Here is a 12,006-nt window from a genome sequence, read left to right as displayed (position 1 = left end):
TTCAAATCTGCTGAAAGTTTTCATTCTTTAAATATATATGTTGGTATTTTCAAATTGAACACATTTGTTAATTGGCCATGATTTTATTTCACTCATTTACTTCTCTTCACTGTGTCCTTACTTTGATTAAGTTTTTAGAATAACAAGGGACTCAAAACCTGGGTTGTTTACAGTGAAGTTTAAATAATTCTTTTGAAGAAAATATGCAATGTAATGCTGAAACAAATAAAAGTACATACTGGAAGACCTCTTTTCCATCTTAGATGTTTCTTCAGTTCCAAAATAGGACTCTGCTGGTTTCTACAGCCTTGTTTCCAACATTAAACTGGCAGAAATTTAGGCAAATTTTTACTCTATTTCCTTTAAGAAAATAAGCCAATGTCTCTGAGAATAGACATGTGGTTTGTGTGAGTTAATAGCTCTGAAATCTATATACCATGCCTGATTGTGAATCTTTTACAGATAGGCAGTTACTCAAATTAGTAAGTCTAATGTCAACAACTACACAATACCTATGTCCTTGATGGAGTTCTACTGTGTGGAAGATATCTCCACTAATGTCTGTGGAACTCAAATAATGCTCTTGTGTACTTAATCCATGTAGTGGTGGTGACATTTCTAAACTGGTCAAGTTTTAGATCTTCAGACAGAAAGTTGTTCGGAGAGAGTTTATTTTGTTTTACATCCTAAGGAGATTCATAAAGGGATCACAACAATCTTCATTCATTTTCATTAACAAATTATATCAAAAAAGATAGATTTTTGGGACTAGTGTAATAATTGTATTTTTTTCCTGCCTCTTGGTTCCCAATTGTACGTTAATACAATAATGCAAGAAATAATTCATACATGCAGATGTGTGTCATAACTTTCTACTCTTACATGATTTGATTTAGGCAGCTTTTCTGTTAAATATAATGCCTTTACAGAACTTTATGCTCTCTGCCCAGTCTGTGTAAGGTCATATTCTTCTTCTACCTTTGCTTTTGCCTTAACTGTCTTACCACTGGTATGCTTTTTTCTTGTCTTTCTTTTACTGACTTGTTTTTACCTCTGTTTTTGAAGAATTTAGAGGGGACTGATAACCTTTTAATACAGATTTAACAACAAGTTTTACCACTATATTGTTATAACATAATTTAGTGTGTTGTTTGTTGTATTTTTTCCCTGTAGAATGACTTTCAAACCTTGCATATAAAACACTACTTTTTCCGTGTGAAAGAACTTATAGGGATTATATGGTGTGCATAAAATGCTGTTTTGTCCACAAGAAAATGACTTTCATGTCCTGTAGAGCAGTCAGAATGATTTCTGGCAATGTTTTATTTCTCCTTTGTGACTTCTCACTGACTAGATGCAAGTCCACCATAAATGCTTTCTCATCAGAGTCTGTTTATCCATACCAGTGTTGGAAGTCATAAGCACTAGGGTTTTCTAGCATATGAGTCAGTAAATACATAAACAGGTACAGATTTATGACTCTGCACTTCAGAGTATCACGGTGCATGATGTATAGTGCAGTCAACATTATCTGAATGTCACAGAGGATAGTGAATATATCTGTAATACCAAGGTCATTTTTAATGTAATTAATGGGTTGGGATTTCTTTTGTAACAGATTCAAATACCTTGATTTCTCCTAATCAGGGTTATTACCTATGGAATAGGTGTCCTTGAAATATGTAAATTATCCTGTGAAATACAGGCATATAGATATTAAATGTAGGATGATGTAGTTTTACCTGTGTAAATATTTTATTGGATAACATTTCTTTTGGAGATATATTCACTTTTAACAGGTAACACATATTTCAAAGTGTTTATTCACATTATGAGCTTTAGTGAAGCCTTCTTTGGTGCAGTTAATGGAGGAACTTTGCTCTTAGTGGATTAAATATTTCAATCTGCAAAACTGCCAGCTCTCACTGTTCACAAGGCAACTACATTTTATCGCACCTTCACCACTCTCCATCTTACAGTTTTGCTGAGCATACACGAGGTACATCTCATTATTTTGCAGTGCTTTGTTTTGTGCAGAAGAAATATGCCATGACTGTAACAGCTACAGTAATAGACCAATACTTTTATTTCCTTTGCAAATGGGAATGGTGAGCTTAGATAATACTCCAAGACCCTCATCTACATATCTACATTTTTTTAAATGTAAAAGCAATCTTCTCAAGTATGTCTTATTTCTAGAACAATAAAAAAAAAAAAGTTACTTATAGTGCTTTGATCAGTAAGCAAACCCTTTTCTGTTGCATATGTCGAGCTAAGACATTGGAAAAGACATCTTTAATAAGCAGGCATTATTTTTAGCATTCAATTTAAGCTGGCATGAAACTTAAGTAGCAACTGTGGCTATATAACAAATGTGAAAGTGAAGGGAATATCCATCCTGGGACAGTGTGAGCTACATTCTGCATGATTCTATTAGTCACATAAGAGAAGCCTGATAACAAGCCCTCACTCTTCAGAATTTTACTTAGTGCTATTCTGTGTGGTAAGTCTTTAGCTGTTCATGTGTCAAGTGAGTCCTTGCGAGCTATTTTAGTTATGAACACTTACTATTCAATGTCTGTGGTAGCCTGAACTTGATTTGGAAATTTCAACTGAAATAAATCTTACTGAAGAAAAGATTATTCTGTGTCATTTAGACCCTGAGTAAACCTTGGATTGTGTATAGTTAGATTTCATTATTGTTGAATACATACAAGGGAAGTTTTAATGAATATCATAAGTGTAGATTATCATCTCCTCTGGCCATCATGCTTGGATCTCCTGGGGAAAATTCCTTAATGATATGCAATTTTCAAATTGTTTAACTTCCAGTGACTTTTTTTTATTTTATTTTATTTATTTTTTTTAGCAAATAATTCAAATTAATCTATGGAAATGTATTACCATATAATTAGTTTTCTGTTCACTGGGGATTCTGTCTGAACACGAGGTAAAGCTTATTTATTGTGATGGTGACCAAGTACTGGCAAAGGGTGACCAGAGAGGTGGTAGATTCTCCATCCTTGGAAACAACCAAAAGCTGACTGGATGTGGCACTAAGCAATTTTCTCCAAGTGAATCATATTGAGCAGAGAGTTAGAAGAAATTACCTCCAGAGGACCCTTCCAACCTAAACCATTCTCTGATTCCATAATACTGGAACTGTATAAGAAAGGGAACTGATTGTCATGTTTTCATTACTTCAGCTTCTCAATGGAAAATGTTTATGTTGCCCTTGTCTCTACACAAGAAATTTCCTGATTCAGCTTTTGTAGTCCCTAGTAGAACTGCCTTTCAAGAGCTTTGAATAGCTTAGCTACATAGCAACAGCTATTTGGCTACAAATTAATAGAAGAAATTATGTATGGTGGTAGAGTTTGGATTGTCTAACAACAAAATATTTTCTGAAATAATTTTTTATTATATATTCTTTTGTTTTCTACATTCTAAATAATAAACAACTGCCTTAGTGGAGACTGTCCTCTTCCGGCAGCCTACTTGTTTGCAAACCACATGTATCCAGCAGCTTTGTTTTTACTTTCTCTGCCATTCTTTAGCTGTAACAGATTAGAATTTAGTAGGGGGGGTTGTACTCACTGTTATTCCTACAGGCACAGAAATAAAGTTTGAGTGGGAATGTAACTCTGGGTTAGGAAGGTGCAGCAGGATACCAAAAAACAACATACTCCTGTCTATGGCAGGCAGTGTGGGCTACAAAGCAGCTACATAAAGTACTGTTTTTGTACTTTGACTTCCCTCAGTTTATCTATGCACCAAACCCAGCAACAGGATATATTGTGGCTTCTGGTCAGTCTCAGCAGAGGAAGCATATAGAAAGAAGGATGTCTCTGTGTAAATTGGTTAGCAATCTATGGATGGCTCCTGGTGGGTGCTGCAGCATCAGAATGAGCTGTCCGCTGTGGAGGCATGAAAGGCACTGAAGAACATGTAATTTCTTACCACCTTGCCAGAGAGACTGAGCACTGGTGAAGCAATAAAATCATGGACAAAGGACTCTCTAACTATTTAAAGTTAAGGAGGATGTCTTTATTACGGCAAGGTGGCATGCCGGAGTTTTCTCCCAAAGATATCCCACTCTGCCCCTCATTCTCAATTTATTCCCCAAAGTATTACATCTGTATAGGATTACACAGTACACCTATACATATTCACTGCCTGACTCTGCCTGCTCTCATCTTGTATGGTACTGAGCTTCACGCCACTCTAGGCATGCTCAGTTCTTCTTTTAAAATGGGTCCGTGGTCTCATTAATGAAATCTACCTTTTCCTTGGGCTTGAACTTTTTGTCTGTGTCCTGTTGGCAGCTCTTCTGGTCCTCTTGGACACAGTTCAAATCCCTTGCTTGCAGGTGTAGACACAGTTCCTACCCTTTCACAATAGTCAATCCTCCTTGTCTCCTACAAATACAACTTAAGACATTCATTTCATCTTGGCAATTGTTGGCTACATTGTATTCCCTTTGCAAGCAGGAGCTGTATAGGCTTGCCATTAGCTAAGCACACTTAGTCCTGCATTTCTCCTACCTTAAATTCTTCTTCATTTCTTTTACTTTGAATTTTCTCATAAGCTGCTCCTATTCTAGCTAAAATTTTAATTTTCTAATTTTTTTAACTGCTGCTGTATCTGCAGTAATGAGGTTCACCAGAAATACCATGAGGGCTTAAATTAGTTCCATTCTCCTTTAGATTGAAAAGATTTCTTGAATTTTGGACATGGTGATGAGAAGAGCTGGAAGATAAAATAATTATTGATTAAATTGAAAGGTTCCACAGTCAATAGTTGTAATGTGTGCCACAAATCATGATTTCACAGACAGATTTGTATTCAAATGAACTATAACAAATGAGACACTTATGTAAGGCTGTCATTTCTCTGGCTGATTACAACATTAGTGTCCACTACTTGCTTCCTCATTGGAGTATAACCTGGCCAATCAACTGCTTTAAAAATGTACCACTAAAGTTAAACTTACATGGGGGCAGAAGAAATCACAAGGTTGAATATTAGGATATGTGGTCACTAATTTGGACCAGTTATGATCCAAACATATTCATACATTGTAGTTCCTGAGAGCGGCTGTGACCATGAAGTTGTAGATTAGACAAGCCCAAAGATTGGCACATAATAGATAGATATTAGCATCATTTTTATTAGCAACCAAAGATTATGTCATGGATCAGAGTAATGGAAATTTAATTTTCTGAAAATCTTGTGTAGGAAAATTGCAACACCTCACTTGTGTCTCCATTTTTTCTTCTACTACCTCTCTTGACTCTTTTCCCCATTTTGCAATGACACATTTTCTCTCTCACTTAGGTATCTGATTTTATTGTTTACCATTAAGATTCTTCAAAGTTGTTTTCTTGGGTATGCCAGAGTTATATTGTATGTGAAGTGTTTCCATATTTTCATGATTTTGCTAGATTTCATAACTTCATTTGATTTATAATGAGTAACTAAAGTTAGTACCTTCTGTAAGTGGGTGTTGATATAGAAAAGAGCAAACTATCTAACCACTTGAAAGTTTTCAGGATAGGTCTGACTACTGATATAAAAACTAATAAAAGCCAGTTGAGCATGCAAAGATAAAATAAGGACAATATACTACCAAACTTAAATAAGCAATGTAATTGAATCAAAAATACATAGATTAGTAACAGCATTAGACTGCAATTTAATTCCAGTAGACCAGATAATCAAATTTTAAGGGCTGAATTACATATGGAGATTTTACTGATTAACTCCATACATCATGGGCTTTTGTCTCAAAATAAGGACCTTCTTTTTTCAATCTTGATGCCGTTGAACAATTTACCTCTGTGTCATCTGTATATAGAATTTTCCAGTGAGAGCTAAAAACTACTGTAATAAGAGAAGTATTGAGGTAGCTTTCTGTTGATTGTAATCACAATTAAGTGATTCATCCAGGTAAATAAAAAATGTAAATTAGAACTGATGGTACATATTAATGGTTTATCTGAGTGAATAACTCAACATTTGATGTCAGTCACAACTTAATAGAAATCGTATTTGGAATTTCAGTAAGATAACAGAAATATTCAGAAATTCCTTCCTTAATTTTTTTAATTGTAGACTTTATTGAGGCTTTCTGGAAATATTTTAATATATATATGACAATTACAGAAAAGATTGTATCTTTTAGGATATGAAAATGCACAATACTCTTGTGTATGAGCACTGTGTTATGGTAATTAAGACAAAGAAAATATATGCATACATATGAAAAAGTGAAACAAATCAAGCTATACAATAAGTAAATTTCTCATGAGTTGAACCAAAATGTCTTTTCTTCATTGAGTTAGGAGACCTTGAGAACATAAGGTTCTTGTCCTTCTATCTATATAATCTATATACTAATTGCTACTTATTTTATCAGCCTTATTTTTATTATTCTCTTTCCAAAGGGAAAAAATTAATTTTTTTCAGTGTCTCTTCATATAAGCATTTTACATTTTGGTAGGGGCACATTCCTGTTTTTTATATTAATTTCCATTTTCGATGCATATTGGTGGCAAAACAAGTGAGACATTTCATAGCCACTCTCAGAATCACAGAAGTCACTGGAAGGATCCTTGGATCATGTTTCAATGTTTTGTTTCAGTTATTCCAGTGGTATAAAATATTCTTTTACTTCATATTTTTAATGGTTTTTGATTAAATACAAGTAAGATTTAATGCACATATGTGTGTTTAAAAGAAGGTAAATAAAATTCATCATCTGTCAGTTCAATCTTATTGATATAACAATCCTACTAAAATTATTAAATAAGGTTTTTTTATGACATGTTTATTAAATTTAGGTAAGTTATTTCTTTTTAGAAATTTAGTAAACAATTTCAGGTAAACGACAACCACCTGACATTTGTTTTGTTATGATTTTTTTTGTTTATTTTTTTCTCTTTATATTTTTCTTTTTTACTCAGTGAGCAATCCTGTTTGGTATAGTTATTTCAGAATAATGATAATAATGATAATGATATCAGATAATCAGATAATGAGAATAAAAAAAAAAAGGAGACACATTCAGAAATGTGTCTCCTCACATGACTTCCTGTATTCAAATAGTTTGGTTCTGGTGATCCCATTTTTCAGTGATGGGAACAGCCAAAAAAAGAAAGATGTAAGTTGAAGGTTTTGAGTTTGTTTATTTCCTTAAGTAGAAGAGAATATTGCCTTGAGATTTTATCATTCTCTTTTTGTAAATGGAAAATTTTCTTCTTGTAAATGGAGAATAACATTAAAATCTTTTTACTTTTTCTTTCCTTCAGTTAATTCTCTCTACTTTGTTTTTTTGATAGTTGGGCTGTTTTTCTCTGACAGCAAAGTAGTCATTGATTAATTCAAAGAATGCTAACCAAGGGATTAGATTAATTAAAATTTTTGGATTTCTAAGATTAATTATGCCGTATTCCTACAAAAGAACACCACATTCACTCAAAAATTTCTGTTGGCATGACTGCTTCATTTGTAGGCTGTGGATCATCTTCAGTATAATGCTGAATATGTGTCCTGTGCATGTGTATAATTTTCCTCAATGATAATCTAAACTATATGTGGATGTAGGATTTCCTTCTTTGAGTAATCTGTAATTCTGCAATTCCGTTTATTTGACTGTTCTATATACTAATTTCAGTTCAGTTGCCACGCCTGTTTCTTTTGAAATTCATAGAATTGGCATCTGATCTACACACTGCTTAGGATTTTTGTGGGGGTTTTTTTTGGTCATTTTTTCTGGAAAGTGAATTAACTGTGTTTTAGTGGGACTCCAAGATATTTCCTGGATCTAGTCAGAATAAGAAGTTTACACAATATGTTTTAGATAATGATATTTCTAGTAATTCTGGAATTCATCCATGAATTATTTTTTCCTGAGACAGGTAGAGAGATAGGTTGATAGACCTATCTAGATAGATAGGTTGATACTTATTCTTCTCAACACTAAATGTTGTTCATGGACAAAAAGTTCTGCCCAGTGACACAGTCAAGCCACTTGCAATAATGGATAAAAACATTTTCACAGAACCCTTAAGAAGAGTTACATATATATCTGTGACTACAATAAATCTGATCTCAAAATTAATCCCATATCTATAAATAAATTTTAAAAAATGCATTGTGACAGTATACTTAGGATCACCTGGGTATTGTGAGGTTTTTCTTCATCTGATTGTTTGCATTTAAACCTGTGTTTAATATAGAAGATCCTGAGAGGTTATTTATTTCTTTACTTCCTGTTGGAAACCCAGTGATAGTGAATTGGCTCAGAGAATAGAGGTGTTAGATATGTATTCTATGAGTATGAGCAACTTTGTAATACATTAAAACACTTTTTTTTCCCCCTGAAAATTAGGAAAGGAGAATAGTGTCATATTTCCCTTGCAAAATTGTGCATTGTCATTCTTTATTCTTCACAGAACAAAAGATGTCCTTCTAGGCTCAGTTACTTTCAAAAACTTGAAAATAACTTCTACTTGTAGCTCCAACAGTACATAAAGTGCCAATGTCTTAGAAAATTGTGGAGTACTTTACTAAGGCTAGCACTGTAACATTACCACTCTAGCTGATCTCTTACTGCTGTTAACCCAGAGCATGACATAGTTCTCACAGAAAACCATCCAGAGAAGTGCTTTACTTAAGATTTAGGGCTTTCAGATTTGAAGTTTAAGAATGATTGGTAGCCTCACTGTTCAGTGTCTGTACTGTTCATGGAGAGGCTAGTGTTCATCACATTCTATCTTTTATAGCCTTTCAAGCATTTTCTGCTTTTATTCTGCCTCCATTGTGTCTTTCTTGGGTCCACTGGTCAAGGTCCAAAGAAAGAGACAGCTCTGCTTTCTCCACACATAATTCAGAGTATCAATCTTTGCAGCTGTACTCTCAAGCCTTGTCCTGTCACTACGTGCCCTTGTTAGAAGTCCCTTTCCAGCTTTTTTTATAGGCTCTCTTCAGGTACTGTAGGCCTGCAATTAGGTACCCCAAAGTCTTCTCTTTTCCAGACAGAACAATCCCAGTTCTTTCAGCCTTTCATTGTTCGAGAGGTACACCATCCCCCTTACCATCTTGGTGTCCCTCCTCTGGACTTGGTCCAACAGGTCGACGTCCTTCCTGTGCTGGGACCCCAGAGCTGGATGCAGCACTGCAGGTGGGGTCTCACCAGAGCAGAGCAGAGCAGAGGGGCAGAATCCCCTCCCCTACTCTGCTGCTTTGGATACAGCCCAGGACAGATTTGGCTTTCTGGGCTGCAAGTGCATTTTGCCAGGTCACACCCAGCCTCTCATCCATCAGCACCCCCAAGTCCTTCTCGGTAGGGCAGGTCTCCATCTGCTCATCTTCCAGCCTGGTTTGATACCGGGAGGTTGCCCCAACCAGGTGAAGCACCTCACACTTGGTCTTGTTAAACCTCATGAGGTTCCCATGCTCTCAGCTCTTGAGCTTGTCAGCTCCCTCTGGGTATCATCTTGTCCTTCAGGTGTGCCAAGGGCACCACTCAGCATGGTGCCATGTGCAAGTTTGATGCCTCATCAACCTGATGTCACTGGTTTGTCATTGATTAGGCTATTAAATAACACTGGTCCCAATATGGGCCCCTGTGGAACATCAGCTGTCACTGAGGTCAGCTGGGACTCTGAGCCATTGACCACTACCCTCTGGATGTGCCTGTCCTACAAATTCCTTATCAGCCAAACAGTCCACCCTTCAAACCCATCTCACCAATGTAGAGAGAAGGATGTTGTTGGCTTTACAGAATGTAAAACATTTACAGGTAAATGACACCTGTAAACCTTTCCTTGTCCACTGAGGTAGTCAGCTCCGTGATAGATAGCCACTGGGTTGGTCAGACAAGACTTTCCCTTGATGAAACTGTGCTGGCAGTCCTGAATCACCTCTCTGCTCTCCATGTGTCTTAGCATAGCTTCTAGGAGGATCTGTTCCATGATCTCCCCAGGCACAGAGGTGATACTTATGGGTGTACACATACAAGCACAAACAGGATTTTCCTTGAATGAGTCTACTTGTCCCCTTACTAGGCAGGTCAATTAGCAAGATTTCTAATTGCAATTCTGGACAAAAATTTATTTTAACTTTCAATCCAATAGTAGTATTCTAGGACTGTTTGAAAATTAAGGATGTGTGATTAAAATGCTGTACTTGCTTCTTCAGCCCTATCGTCTACTATAAAATCTGTCCCTAAAGAGCAGTCTGCAAGAGTAGTTTTTGTTATTCTTCTTAATATGATACATACTTGCTTTTACCCTTCCTTTGACAGTGAAAGAATTAACAAGGTTAATGATGTTGACAGTTAAAGTATCATAATTGGCATCTGAATTAGTGTACATTAACATGAATGAGTCCTGTTACCTGAAATTACTCAGTCATTTATGCTGCAAACCTAGATAAATTACTGGATGTATAAACTAAGCATGTTTAGGATTTTGGTGTTTCTTTTTAATCCCAATTCATATAAATTATGTGTGTATCAAACACTTAAAATTATGTGTGAATATTTCAGATTGTTGCCCACATTAACTCCCCTCCCAATCAATGCTTTCCTAACACACATACAATGATTTACACACTTAAAGAAAATTAGTGGCACAACATTTATCATTCTGCTTTTGTAGCTGAATTTTGTAATTTTTCAGGTTTTTGGTATAGCTGAGTCTCATTTTACCTCAATTTACTAAAAATACCTACAAAATTGCAGTAATACTGATTTTCAGACTTTTCTCCCCATTCTTGTATTATCCAGAATGAACTCAGAACCCCAGTGTGACAGACAAATGTAGACAAACTGTAGTGAACAGTATAGACAGTTTAAGTGCCTGCAGTCAAGGAATTCCTATGTAGCTTAATTTTTTACAGTAGTTCATCATGAGTCCAGATGGGCAAAGGTGCACAGCAAGAATGTAACATCATTTTCAGTCAACCTGATGCTGTGTCAAATTTTGACCTGTTTAACCCCCCAGCTGATTAGCCAAAACCAGAGCAGTTGCCTTGCTCCACCACTTGCACTGCTTGCCTCCTGAGGGGAGCAGTGGCTAGTGGAGAAAGAACATGACTCGATCTTCTCGAGTGTGGCCCGGCTAGCTCAGTGACGAGGTTTCTCTTCACTCGAGTTTTGAGCCAGCATATGTTTGTGAGATTCACTGATTTTCTTCAAGAATTCAAGTCTATAGAGCGAGTAAAGAAATCAGGGGGGGACTCTCTCTCTGGTTTGCATTCCACAGTCGATTTCTGTGAAGGGGAATCCAAGGGACGAGAGACAAAGGATTTGGGGTCTGGGGGCTCTCTTTTAACAGGGTTTCTCGGAGGGAGGGAACATCAGAGAAAGAACCAATTATTTTTCTCAGTTAGTACATCTTACAAACTTTCTACAAATCAAGGTTACACACACCAAGATAAGAAATAACAGACACCAACTTCTTCCAATGCCCACAAAGGTGTAGGAGTATTCTCCACAGAGGGGCAGGGGGGGAGAGAGGGGGGGCTTGGTTTCCTGGCAACCCAGGGGGGAAAGAAAGGGAAGGCAAGGTAAGCCTGCCCTCCCAGCTTCCATAGCTCAGAGGCATTCTGGGACAGGAAAAACAGAGTTACAAACTTCCGTGTTGGAAAGAAGGGTTCTCTTCTCCCAACCCCGTGCTTTCCTGGGCTAAAGAAACTTCAAGCATCTGGAAATGCCAGCGGGGTCCTCTCTTTACTCTATCCGGCCTCTCGCCGTGGGGCTGAGGAGAGAAACTTCAGTAACCATGGTAACTTGACACCAGGTAAACAATTAGGAGAAAGAGAAGCTGGGGGGGAAATCACAAATAAAAGAGGGGAAAGATATATTTCAAGCTATCAACTACAACAAGAACAGTCTGAAGGGAGCCAGAAAACCAGGTGTGACAGACAAAGGAGCTGATCTGGGTAAGGGAAAGGACTGTGGAGATGTAGAACACAAATTTATAGATAATTTTAAATATA

General features: G+C 36.5%; 1 protein-coding gene across 6 annotated transcripts in view; it reads left to right on the top strand.

Moving 5' to 3' along the window:
• CDH18 (cadherin 18) overlaps nt 1–12,006 on the top strand; it is a 438,213-nt gene that overhangs the window by 15,765 nt on the left and 410,442 nt on the right. For 2 of the 6 annotated variants that reach the window (XM_086898493.1, XM_086898437.1), the window contains exon 1: nt 11,524–11,574. The exons of 1 other annotated variant lie outside the window; for it this stretch is intronic. The gene's annotated coding sequence lies outside the window, so the exon portion shown is untranslated. Of the gene's footprint in view, nt 1–11,523; nt 11,808–12,006 lie in introns of those variants that run through there. 3 more of the 6 variants (XM_086898471.1, XM_086898423.1, XM_086898458.1) reach the window with 2 other exon arrangements.

Source organism: Cyanistes caeruleus, chromosome 1, assembly GCF_971803275.1.
Source record: "Cyanistes caeruleus chromosome 1, bCyaCae1.hap1.1, whole genome shotgun sequence".
Classification (NCBI taxonomy): domain Eukaryota; kingdom Metazoa; phylum Chordata; class Aves; order Passeriformes; family Paridae; genus Cyanistes; species Cyanistes caeruleus.
Note: the sequence above shows the minus strand (reverse complement) of the source record. Positions and strands in the feature narration are given on the sequence as shown.